Here is a 13,900-nt window from a genome sequence, read left to right as displayed (position 1 = left end):
TCATGAGGGCTCCACACTCATGACCTAAACACTTCTTTAAGGTGCCACCTTTTAATACTATTAGAATGGCAACTAAATTTCAGTATGAGTTTTGGAGGGGACAAACATTCAAAGCCTAATAAAGTAGAATATTCAGTCTAAACTAGAATGATGTCTAGCAAATGAAAGATACTCTCTGAATCTAATATACTTATTATAGTTATAATGTGACTTTCTAGTAGAAACCTGTTATAAACTGTAACTTTTTTGGTAAAATGTGTTTCCATAGCCATCTAGACAAATCAAACCCAAAGTCATAGAATTAGGTACTATTTTAGTGATTTAGATTAATCCCCTTTTTCATAAGTGAGGAAAAATGAAGGTCTGAATCATTCAAGTCTTTTGTTCAAGGTCAATATTTGTTAGTAGTTAAGTACAGGTTAGAACAAGTTACCTAATGTAATGTCTAAGGGTGGCTCAGTTAAAAGCTATTCTTTACTCATTCACTTATGGATTCACTCAACAAATAATACATCCAACAACCAATATATGCCAAATTCTGGCCGAAGGACTTGGTATCATAATAAATAAATAGACACAACACTGCTATAATAATAAATAAACAGACACAACCCTGCCTTCAAGTAATTTTTAATTTGGTGGGAATATAGACATTAAATAACTAATAATGTACACTTAAATAACAATTGTGAAAATTTATCCAAAGGAAATATGCAATGTGCAATGAGAGCAAATACTACAAGAATCTTAGAAGGCTGCCCCTAAAAAGTGGCATTAGGAGAATGATTAGTAATTTCCAGAAAGAAAGCAGGGTAGGGATGGAAGACAGAAGTCAGAAAGTGAGAAAACCCAGACTCACAGAAATAAGAAAACAAGAGTTTGTCTGAGGAGTCTGAGCTAGGAAGGAGCTTAGTAAGTAAGAAAAATGAAAGAGGCTAACATGACTGGAATCCCATGGGCAGAGGGACATGTAACATAAGATAAGGCTAAAGAGGTGAGCAGTTATCCTTGTGACTGTGACCCCAGTTATGGACTTGGGGCATTATTCTAAGTGCTCTGGGGAATCCATTGAATGGTTATCAGCAGGGTAATAATAAGATTATATATATTTTTTTAAGAAAAATTTGCCTATTTTCTTTTATGGGCAAGAGGCTATGGAGATTCCAAAATTTATGATGCAAAGCCAGTTACCAGAATCCAAAATTCAAGGAAGAATGCAAGAGTCCAAGGACAAAGTGATAGTGGCTTTGATTAGCAGAATGTTTGTAGGAATGAAGAGAGGTAAAAATCCAGGGAATTATTTGGAATTTACAATATTCCCTTCTAAAACTATTTGAAAGTTAGAATAAATATTGTTTGATTTTAAATTAGGGTCTAGGAAATATTAATGTGCCAGTTCTGGCTTTCATGCCTGGAAGCACAATGTTACCAATTATTGGAGGTACAGAAAAATTGATAAGTGATTTGTTATTTGTTATATTTTGGGGGAGAATGTCAAATTTGAGCTAACTCTGAGACATGCACAAGGAAATATCAGTTGAATATATGGCTATGAAATTTAAAACAAGTCTGAACTGTAAATTTGGCATAAAGGTCTCATTTCAAACATGGAAGTAAAAGAGGTTTCCCCAGAAAGTAAATGTAGTTAACAAAGATTGGGCCCTGAGAATGTCCAAAATTTAACATTCAAGTAGAGGAAGTAGAGTTGAAAATGAGTCTAGAATGATCAGTTAAACAGGAGGGAAACTAGAAGAGTGTAGTGTCATGAAAGTCAGTGGAAAAGAGTGTTTAAAGTTTTTCAGCAGAGAAACCATGAGCTAACAATGTGAAGCTATGCAAGTGAGATGAGCTCTCTAAGGTTCTTACCAAAAGACATTTCAGTGGCATGATGAGAGCAGTCAAATTGCAATGGATTGAAAAGTAAACAGGAGAAAGTCACAATAACTCTAGAAAAATTGGTGGTGGCAGGAGCAAAGAAATAGGACAGTAACTACAGGAGGCTATGGAGGCCATAAAAGTCTGTTTTAGATAAGTTCTAGAACATCTTAAATATAAGAGTTCTTCAAATAGATCACAGAAAATGCATATTATCAAAACATTATAGGTGGATTTCAAGAACATTTTGTACCAAAATAAACTTGTATTAATGTGTTAAAGTATGTCTGAACAGGATCTAGTTTGACGCATTAAGAAGGCTACGACATCATTTTGAAAAGAACCTCTATCAGAGCAACATAAATTTTATTAAAATTGAAGCAAGAACAAACATCAAATTTATGGTGAAGCTTGGGTAAAAGAACAATAAAATCATTGATGCTTTATGAAAACTTTATAGGGACAGTGCCCCAAAGAAATCAGCCATTTACAAATGGACAACTCATTTTACAAAGGGATGAGATGATGTTGATGTTGAAGCCCATGGTGTCAAGCCATCCACATCAATTTGTGAGGAAAAAAATTAATCTTGTTCATGCCTTAATTGAAGAAGACCTACAATTAACGGTAGAAACAATAGCCCACAACATAGAATATCTCTATTGTTTCAGCTTACAGAATTCTGACTGAACATGTTGAGCAACCCTTCCACTCAATGGGTGCAGAAACTGTTGTGCCCAGATCAACCGCAGACAAGACCAGAGCATTCAGTGGAAATTTTAAACAAGTGGAATCAAGATCCTGAAGCATTTCTTCAAAGAATTGTAAAGAGACGAAACATGACTACCAGTACTATCCTGAAGACAAAGTACAATTAAAGCAGTGGCTAGTGAAAGGTGGAAGTGGTCCAGTCAAAGCAAAGTGGTCCTGTCAAGAGCAAAGGTCATGGCAACAGTTTTTTGGGGAACACTCAAGACATTTTTCTACTTGACTTTCTGGAGGGCCAAAGAACAATAGTATCTTCTTAGTATGAGAGTGTTTTGAGAAAGCTAGCCAAAGATTCAGCAGAAAAAATTCCTAGGAAATTCACCAGAAGAGTCTTTCTCCACCATGACAATGCTCCCGCTCATTCCTCTCATCAAGCAAGGGTGATTTTGTGACACTTTAATTGAGAAATCACCAGGCATGTATCTTAGTGTCCTAATTTGGCTTCTCCTGACTCCTTTTTCTTTCCTAATCTTAATCTGTAAAGGGCACCCATTTTTTTTCAGCTAACAATATAATAAAATATTTTTGTAAAGATTGCATCGAGGGTCCCAGGACCTTCAGTTCTTTAGGAATGAACTAAGTGGCTGGTACATTGCTTATAAAAGTATCTTGACCCTGACAGAGCCTATGTTGAGAAATAAAGGAGTTTTTTCTTATTTTTATTTTTTAATTCCATTTTTCTATGAACTTTTTGAAGTCCCCTCCTATTGTTTCCCATTTTCTCAGATTATTCAAAATCAAGCCAACATCATTTTTAGTTCTGATTTCTGGTCTCTCAGTTCTAATCTCTAGGCTCCTCCTTGTTCCTGTGATGAAAAATCACAACTTATTCCCCAGTTCTAAAAATTGGATATCATTTTGTTTCCAGATATCACAACAGTATCTTGTTTTATTATGTACTACTTTTAGTAACAGAATCTCCATCCACTTCAAATGAAGACCAATCTGTAAAAAAAAAAATTCAAAATGGTAATATACGAGTTTATGCTTATTTATCACTACATTCTGAAACCTCTTTCTTCCTCATCTGTCATCTCCATTCAAATTCCTTTAGCCTAACTGGGCCCAAGAAATTTCTTCATTGAACCTCTAGGATTCTATAAACACTTTTAAATAACTACTGCCTGAGTCCATTAGCTTGAGACTTTTATTCAACTGTTCTGCAGTGGGAACTATATCTACAAACTGAGGAAACATGAGGTGATTTGGATTTAGGAATGAAATTATTAAACATTTTATTTAGTTGTTTCACTTATCATATATTTTCAACAAAAATAAAAGAGAAATGATAACTTAGGAAACAGAGGGCATTTTTAATTCCAAAAGGTCAACAATGGCATTTCCAGAAGTCTTAGCTTATGTAAGAATTTCTATTTTTTTTAATTTCAGAGACATAGAAGGGACAAAAGAAAAATAGTACCAATCTGTCTGTTTCGAAACCACTTCTTCAATATATTTATTTTGAAAGTTTGAAAAATATAGAAATGTACTCAAATTATAAGAATACAGCTCTGCGAATTTTTACAATGGAAACCCAGATCAAAAAATAAAACATTAACAACTAGAGAGAAAACCCCCCACTTGGCCTCTCCCAATCTCTAGCTATACTTTCCAACAGGGTAATATCTAAACCAACTTACTATATATTAGTTTGCTGGTTTGGGGATTTTTTAATTAATAAAATTAAATATATGTACTTTTTAAGTACTTGACTTTTTTTTGCTAACATTTACGTTTGTGAGATTCATCCACATTATAGTTTATTGCTTGGTAATGTTAAATTATATTAATTGTCACTATGAATTTATTCATTCTACTGTTGATAGAAATTGGATTCTTTCCAGTTTTGACTATTATAAATAATGCTTCTATGAGTATTCTTATGTCTTTTGATGCATATATGCCTGGATTTCTATTGAGTATAAAGTTGGGAGTTGGAATACTGGATCACTGATTATGTATATGTTCAGTAGAAGTTGCAAAATATTTCCCAATAATTAAAATAATTCATTCACCATCAACAGTGAGACTTTTAGCACCTTCCCAACACTTGGTATTAGCAGAACATTGTATTTTAGCAATATTGGAAGGTGTATAGAGGTATCTCACTGTGGTTTTAATTTTTGTTTCTCAAGTGACTAATAAGATTGAACAATATTTATATATTTACAGAAATTTGCTTTTTTATCAAGGGGGCCAAGATGGCCGAATAGAAGCAGCTGCAGTGAGTGACACGCATTGACAGAAATGAAAGAGGTGAGTGAATACAGCACCTTCAACTGAAATATCCAGGTACTCGCATTGGGACTGACGAGGAAACAACTCAACCCAGGGAAAACGAATAAAAGTGGGGGCAGCAGGGAGCAACAGCCCACATGAGAGAGATACAGAGCCAAGGGAACCCCCACTCCACTGGCAAAGGAAGCAGTGAGTGAATGTGCAACACCAGCAAAAACCACACTTTTCCCAAAAATCCTTGCAACCTTCAGATCAGAAGATCCCCTCATGAGCCCACACCACCAGGGCCTTGGGGCCAACACAGAGCTGTGTGGAGTTGCAGCAGAGCAGCTGCTTAGACATGCACAGAGACCCGGGAGCTTTACACACTCCAGCCCCAGAATCCTGACAAAGTCACTGAAACTCAGGCAAGGCAGGAGGGTCCCTACACACCCCTAGGAAGGGAGCTAAAACCAGGGGGCTGAGAAACATTTGTCTATAGGCCCCACTTCCACGGCACCTCATGAGACCCCCTGACTTTGAATTCTAGCCAGCCACTTCCAACAGGGTGGACCTGCCTGAAACAGGACAGAGCCCCAGAGGGAAGGGGCAGGCCACCATCTTTGCTGTTTGGAAGAATCCATCCATCCAGCCTGAGGACTTTGGAGATTCCAAGCTGACTAAGGCAGAGGTGATTCCCCAGCACAGCACAGCTGTTTTCCTGAGGTGTGGCCAGAATGCTTCTTTAAACAGGACCCTGATCCACTCCTTCTCACAGGGAGGGACCTCCCAGCTGGGGTCTCCGGCCACCCCCACAAGTATTCTACAGAGTTCTGATTTCTATCTGGGATGGAGTCCCCAAGGGGCAGGGCGGGTCGCCACCTTTGTTGTTGGGGTGTCTCACCCAGTCCAGCCTGCGGGCTTTGGAGCACCCAGACTGATGGGGGCTGAAGGGATCCCCAGCACAGCACAGCTGCCCTACCAAAATGCAGCCAGACTGCTTATATAAGGGACCTCTTATCCCATTCCTCCTGATTGAGTAAAAGCTCCCACTGGGGTCTCCAGCCACTTCCTACAGGTGCATTCAGACTGGCAACAGGTCAGTACCCCCCTGGGAGCTCCCAGAGGAAGGGGCAGGCTGCCCTCTGATGTTTCTCAACCTTCATTGGTGATACCTCCAGTTACTGGAAAAACCGAGGTGACTAGGGTCTGGAGAGGACCCCCAGCAAACCGTCGCAGCCCTGTGAAAGACAGGCCAGACTGTTAAAAAAAACAACAACAACAACATCAAGAAAAAAACACAGAAACCCCATCCATAGGTCAGCAACCCCAAAGGTTGAATGTAGATAAACCCACAAAGATGAGAAAGAATCAGTGCAAAAATGCTGAAAACTCAAAAAACCAGTGTGCCCCCTTTCCTCCAAATGACTACCACACCTCTTCAGCAAGCATTCAGAACTAGGCTGAAGCTGAGATGGTGAAATGACAGAATTAGTCTTCAGAATGTGGATAAAAGTGAACTTTGATGAGCTAAAGGAGCACATTGTAACCCAACACAAAGAAGCTAAGAATCGTGATTAAACAATGCAGGAGCTGACAGCAAAAATAGCCAGTATAGAGAGGAACATAACTAACCTAATAGAACTGAAAAACACACTACAAGAACTTTACAACGTAATCACAAGGATTAATAGCAGAGTAGACCAAGCGGAGAAAAGAATCTCAGAGCTTGAAGCCTGTCTTTCTGAAATGAGACAGGCAGACAAAAATAGAAAAAAAAAAAAAAGAATAAAAAGGAATGAACAAAACCTCCAAGAAATATGGGATTATGTAGAGATCAAATCTACCACTAACTGTGGTACCAGAAAGAGATGGGGAGAATGAAAGCAATTTGAAAACATATTTCAGGATATCATCCAGGAGAACTTCCCCAACCTACCTAGACAGGCCAACATGCAAATTCAGGAAATGCAGAGAACCTCAGTAAAATACTCCATGAGAAGATCATCCCCAAGACACAGAATCATCAGATTCTCCAAGGTCAAAATAAAAGAATAAATGTTAGTGGCAGCTAGATAGAAAGGCCAGGTCACCTTCAAAGGGAAGCCCATCAGACTAACAGCAGACCTCTCAGCAGAAACCCTACAAGCTAGAAGAGGACTGAGGGCCAATATTCCACATTCTTAAAGAAAACAAATTCCAACTCAGAATTTCATATCCAGCCAAACTAAGCTTCATAAGCAGAGGAGAAATAAGTTCCTTTTCAGTCAAGCAAATGCTCAGGGAATTTGTTACCACCAGACCTGCCTTACAAGAGCTCCTGAAGGAAGTACTAAATATGGCAATGAAAGAACACTATCAGTCACTACACAAACACACTTAAGTACACAGACCAGTGACACTTTAAAACAACCTCATAAACAAGTCTGATGATGACAGGATTAAATCCACACATAACAATATTAACCTTAAATGTAAATGGAAAAATGTAGGCAGGCCAGGATGGCTGGATAGAAACAGCTGCAGTCCATGGCTGTCACAGAGAAGAATGAAAATAGTGAGTGGATTCTGCATCTTCACCTGAGGTACCCAGATTCTCTCACTGGGACTGACTAGGTGAATGGCTTGACCCATGGACAGTGAGGAAAATCAGGGTGGGGCGGTAGGGAACCAGGGGAGCCCCTACCCCCAGCCAAGGGAGGCAGTGAGTGACTGTGCCACCCATCTCGGGAAACCACACTTTTCCCAGTTTTTTGCAACTCACAGATCAGGGGATCCCCTTGTGAGCTCATGCCACGAACAACTTGGATCTGAAGCACAGAACTGTGCAGAGTCTTGATGGGGTGCAAGGCAGCCAGTCAGACACGCATGGAGACCCAGGAGTGGTTTTGCCTACTCCTGCCCCTGGAATTCTGGCAAGGTGGGAGATCCATCCATTTATTCCTGTAGAAAGGGGGCAGAATCCAGGGAGCCAAGCAGCATCATTTTGGGGGCCCCGCTCCCACACACCTCACAAGTTAAGACCCAACAGTTAGGAATTCCAGCCAGCCAGCAGTAGCAGGATGGAGACTGCCTGTAATGGACTGAGTTCCCATGAAGAAGGGCAGCCCCCGTCTCTGCTGTTCTAGTCGGCTGTTATAGCCTGCCTGCTCTGGGGAGTGCTGGCAATTCAGACCAGGAGGAGTTTTCCACAACGCAGCAGATCATGGCCAGATTGCTTTTTAAACTGGGACCCCAATCCTTCCCTCCTCACTGGGCAGGTCCTCCTTGTGGGAATTTCAGCTTCAACAGCCAGGATTATATGAACAAATCTCTGATCTCTCCCTGGGATGGAGCCCCCATGGAGAAGGACAGCCACTGTCTCTGCAGTTCAGTCAACAGCCTTTCCAGCCTGCTGGCTCTGGAGAGTCCACGTGGTCTGGGTGAGGGGGGTTCCCCCAAGCACAGGGCACCACTCTACCAAAAGCAACCAGACAGCTTCTTTAAGCGGCTCCCTGATCCCATTCCTTCTAAGTGGCTAAGGCCTCCCAATAGGGGTCTCCAGACACCTTCTACAGGGGTGTTCAGGCCGGCATCAGGTCAGACCCCCCTTGGGATGGAGTTCCCAGAGGAAGAAACAGGCTGCCATCTATGCTGTTTCACAGCCTTCAGTGGTGATACCTCCAGATGCAGGAGGGACCAAGGTGAATAAGGTCTAGAGTGGACCCTCAGCAAACTGCAGCAGCCCTACAGAAGATTAACCTGACTGTTAAAAGAAAAACAAACAAACAGAAAGCAACAACAACATCAACAAAAAGATCCCACAAAAACCCCATTCAAATGTCAGCACCTCAAAGATCCTCAAAGAATATTACCACTGACCCCATACAACCAACCATCAGAGCATACTATAAATACCTCTATACATGTAAACAAAAAATCTAGAAATGGAAACATTCCTGGGCACATATACCCTCCTAAGATGGAACCAGGAAGACACTGAGTCCCTGAATAGACCAGTAATGAGTTCTGAAATTGAGGCATTAATAAATAGTCTACCAGCCAAAGAAAAGCCCCAGACCAGACAGATTCACAGCTGAATTCTACCAGAGGTAAAAATAATTGCTGGTATGATTCCTACTAAAACTATTTTTAAAAACTGAAAAGGAGGGACTCCTCCCTAATCCATTCTATGAGGCCAGCATCATCCTGATGCCAAAACGTGGCAGAAACACAACAAAAAAAGAAAACTTCAGGCCAATATCCTTGATGAACACCCATGCAAAAATCCTCAACAAAATACTGTCAAACCAAATCCAGCAGCACATCAAAAAGCTTATCCACCATGATCAAGTAGGCATATCCCTGGGATGTAAGGTTGATTCCACATATACAAATCAATAAATGCAATGCATCACAAAAACAGAACTAAAGGCAAAACCACATGATTATCTCAATAGATGCAGAAAAAGCCTCTGATAAAATTCAACATCCCTTCATGTTAAAGGCTCTTAATAAACTAGGTATTGAAGGAACATACCTCAAAATAATAAGAGCCATCTATGACAAACTGACAGTCAATATAATGCTGAATAGCATTATATTGAATAGGCAATGCTGAATAGGCAAAAGCTGGAAGCATTCCCCTTGACAACTGGCACAAGACAAGGTTGTCCCTTCTCAACACTCCTATTCAACATAGTATTAGAATTTCTGGCCAGGGCAATCAGGCAAAAGAAGGAAATAAAGTGGTCCAGCATGGTGGCTCACGCCTGTAATCCCAGCACTTTAGGAGGCTGAGGCAGGCGGATCATGAGGTCAGGAGATTGAGACCATCCTGGCTAACACGGTGAAACTCTGTCTCTACTAAAAATAGAAAAAATTAGCTGGGCATGGTGGCACACGTCTTAGTCCCATTAAAAAGAAGGCAAAGGATATGAACAGACACTTCTCAAAAGAAAACATACATGCAGCCAACAAACATATGAAAAAAAAAAAGCTCATCACTGATCATTAGACAAATGAATTTAAATCAAAGCCACAATGAAATACTATTTCACACCAGCCAGAATGGCTGTTATTAAAAAGTCAAAAACTAATAGATGCTGGTGAGGTTCTGGAGAAAAAGGAATGCTTTTACACTGTGGGTGGGAGTGTAAATTAGTTAAACCATTGAAAGGCAGTGTAGTGATTCCTCAAAGACCTAGAAGCAGAAATACCATTCAACCTAGCAAGCCCATTACCAGGTATATGCCCAAAGGAATATAAATCATTCTATTATGAAGACACATGCATTTGTATGTTCATTGCAGCACCATTCACAATAGCAAAGATATGGAATCGACCTAAATCCCCATCAATGATAGACTGGATAAAGAAAATGTGGTGCATATACACCATGGATTACTATGCAGCTACACAAAGAAACAAGATCATGTCCTTTGCAGGGACACGGATGGAGCTGGAAGCCATTATCCTCAGCAAACTAATGAAGGAATGAAAAACCAAATACCACCTGTTCTCACTTATAGTTGGGAGCTAAATGATAAGAACACATGGACACATGGTGGGGGGAACAGCACACACTGGGGCCTGTTAGAGGGCAAGAGGTGGGAGGAGGGAGAGGATCAGGAAGCATAGCTAATGGATGCTGGACTTAATACCTAAGTGATGGGATGATGTGTGCAGCAAACCACCACAGCACACGTTTACCTTATGTAATAAACCTGCACATCCTGCACATGTACCCCTGAACTTAAAATAAAAGTTGGATATTTCAAAAATGAAGTTTGCATGTGGACAGTTAAATGAACTTACAGATTACATTATTTGGCTTAAAGTAACCATTACAAAAAGGAATTTAAATCCAAATGAACCAAGAATTGAAAGTAATATTCATAAAGCATCAGAGAAAACCAAGAAAATGGCAAAGACAAATACAGGCTCTTCCTAAGCTACATATCAAGATGAAATAATGATTTCATCATATCTAACAAAAAATTTGCAAAAACAAACCATCAAGACTACCTAAAATGTGGATTGACTGTTACTATTTTTAATGATGAACTCCTACTTTATTATACATTGTGCCATTGGATATTAACTTATTCCTATCATTAATATTTATGTTACATAAACAAATATATACATATTGAATGTGAATGCTTGTTTTTGTTTTATTGTTAGTGGTATAGATTCAAAAAATGTTTAATGATCTCTGAACTATGGTGTTGTTTCACACCATAGGATATAGATGGGGCTATCTCTGCTATCAAACCTCTTTGATGTTGATCACAAAGTGTCTGAGTTCACCTTTGCGAATTTCTTGCTTTTAGGCTCCTCAGTATGATGCTCATCCCTCCATGCCTTTCCCTGTTATTAACCTGTTCTCTGTCAAGGCTACCAAGCAGCCCCTAGCAGGTTTCTCTTCAGATGCCAGGCTCCACTGGCATGACTGCGCTTTGTCCTCAAACCTGCCAATGAGTTTACCTCAACATCCATATTTCTCAAATGGACATGTCACATTTTTAGGTTAGTGTTTCCCTAATAAAGCCTATCTAACTCAGTTCCTCAAATGCCTGTTCCGAAACCCTAGAACTTAGATGACATTTACAAGATACAGTGAAAATAACTTATTGACTTCATGATAGCAAAAGTATACCCATCATAGATATTTAACTCCATAAAAGGAAGTGCTAAAATGAGAAACTGCATTAGCCTATTATTGTTTCTTCTTTTCAGTTGAAGTTATTTCTCACATCATCAAATGTTATAACTCAAAACATTAACTTTTAAATGGATCAGACCAAAACATGTATTTTAGAAATCAAAACTTGTCAAATTCCTATGTGCTTGCTAAATATTCTACTTTTTTGTTGGCTATTGTTTAATTTTAAATATTCTATGTTGTAAAGCTGCTATAATTATGACAATACTTTTTAAAAATTTTTTAAACCCTAATGAATTTTTACCACTTGATTATACCCCCTTTTCTACTAGTGGCAATGTATGATTTCATCTCAGAACACATTAAATAATCCCCACGTAGTCTAGCTTTTGAATTTAATCTTAATTGAAATACTTGCAAAAATACCTCACAGTTAATTTTGATTTTTCATTAATAATTGAATTTGAAACTGGCATTGGGTCAGCAGAGGGAAAATGCTCTGCATTTGTCACTGAAATGAACACAAATAGAATATAGTCCAAATGCACTAATTTAGCTCTGTGCGTAATATAATACTTTCCTAGTTTAATGTGATCCTCCACGTAGACACAGTTTATTTATAACTTTAACCCACAATTATGGAAAAATAAGACTTTCCTCCGAAACTGTTCTTTCCCTAAAGTAGTTTCTGGTTGTGGTAGGAAAAACTATGATGAGTTCTAAAAGACTGGATTCCAAACATTCAGGGAATACACACTCAGATCTTCCTGATAGGACTCTTTAAAAAAGTTTTGCTGAATTTTCATTGCAAATAAGAGATGAATCAGACATTTTTTCTTTATAAATAACAGAATAGGTTGCAATTCAGTAAATACATTTAAATATCCTTTATCACACACCAGAAAGCTGATATGTGCAGAGTTTGACTCCCTCTCCCGTCCATTATCCACGAAAGACAGAATTGTTGAATTACACTTCTTTTTATCAGCCATAAACTCTTAGTTTTCAATTTGGGGCATAATTCGGAGTGTTGTAAAAGATTTTTATGATCTTTTTTCCACAGTCTCAGAGCCAATTATTGTGCTATTTGTATATGCAGCAAATTATTCAAGTATTAGTCATTTCTCTTGTTATTTTCTTCCTGCTCAAATTGTGTTACAATAAATTCAGGCTGCATTTGCAGTTGTTTACTTTTATTTTTCATAATGTACCTACAAGTAGCCAAACTCAGTTGTTTAAACAGGTGGTAGTATGAGGGTGGACTATTATTCCTGAGAAAGGGTAGTCTTGGGCCTGATGTCAAAGTGTCCATGGTCAAGTTTGAATGGGGCAAAAGTTTCCTTTGGGGCAGTAACTGAAGACAGAGAAAGAAAATTGCTACATCAAATTTTAAATAACCTTAAATGCCAAAGACAAATGAATGCTAAAAGGCTTGGAATTACTAAAGTCATCCCATAGTTGCAGCTCAGGTAAGCATATCTAATTTTGGGAGGCAGAGAGTTCAATTATGAATCTTTCAATTATCTAGGCTTGAAATACAGGTATCTAGAACTAGGTGAAAGCAGTTGGAACATAAAGGAAGAAATAGTGTCATAAGAAATTTTGTGACATAAGAAATTTTGTCATAAGGAATTTTGTGTGTATTAAGAAATTTTGGCAACTGATTCCACTGGGGACTGTGATCAAATGTGGCTTCCAATTTTAGAGGTGCAGTGCCTAAAAAATTATGTACTAACATACATAAGGGAATCAGAAAAGAACACAAATAGGAGAGAAGATGATAAATTTGCTCTAAAAGTTAAATTTGAGGTAGCCCTAAGACATACAAATAGGAATATCAAACAGGCATGTAAGGTAGTTGGAGAGGCCAAAAAAAGAAGAAAATTTCCTCTTCCACCTTGATTTTCAGTACACAAAGAACAAAACAATAAAGTAGGAAAATGTGTTTATGCAAGGCTACCTTCCTTCGTCAAGCCTTTCAGTGAATGCTTGAATTAGGGTCACGATATTCTCTAATTGAGGGCAATCCAATCTTTTGCCTTCCCTGGGACAGATTGGAAGAAGAATTGTCTTGGGCCACACATAAAATACACTAACATTAATGACAGCTGATAAGCTAAACAAAATTGCAAAACAAAACCCATAATGATTTAAGGAAGTTTACGAATTTGTGTTGGGCCACATTCAAAGCCGTCCTGGGCTGCATGTGGCCTGCAGGTCGTGGGTTGGATGAGCTTTCTAATCCATTCATTCTTTGATTCAAAAAGCACTTATTGATCACATGTTATAGATCAGGAAGAAGAATGGTAAAAAAGAAACATACTTGAGAAGTAGTTAAGGGGTAGAAACAACAGAATTTGTTACCAAATCTATAGTAGCAAAGACTTTCCAAAC

The sequence above is a fragment of the Symphalangus syndactylus genome, chromosome 6 (genome assembly GCF_028878055.3).
Source record: "Symphalangus syndactylus isolate Jambi chromosome 6, NHGRI_mSymSyn1-v2.1_pri, whole genome shotgun sequence".
Taxonomy (NCBI): domain Eukaryota; kingdom Metazoa; phylum Chordata; class Mammalia; order Primates; family Hylobatidae; genus Symphalangus; species Symphalangus syndactylus.
The sequence above is the reverse complement of the archived record's forward strand: the minus strand, read 5'-3'. Positions refer to the sequence as shown.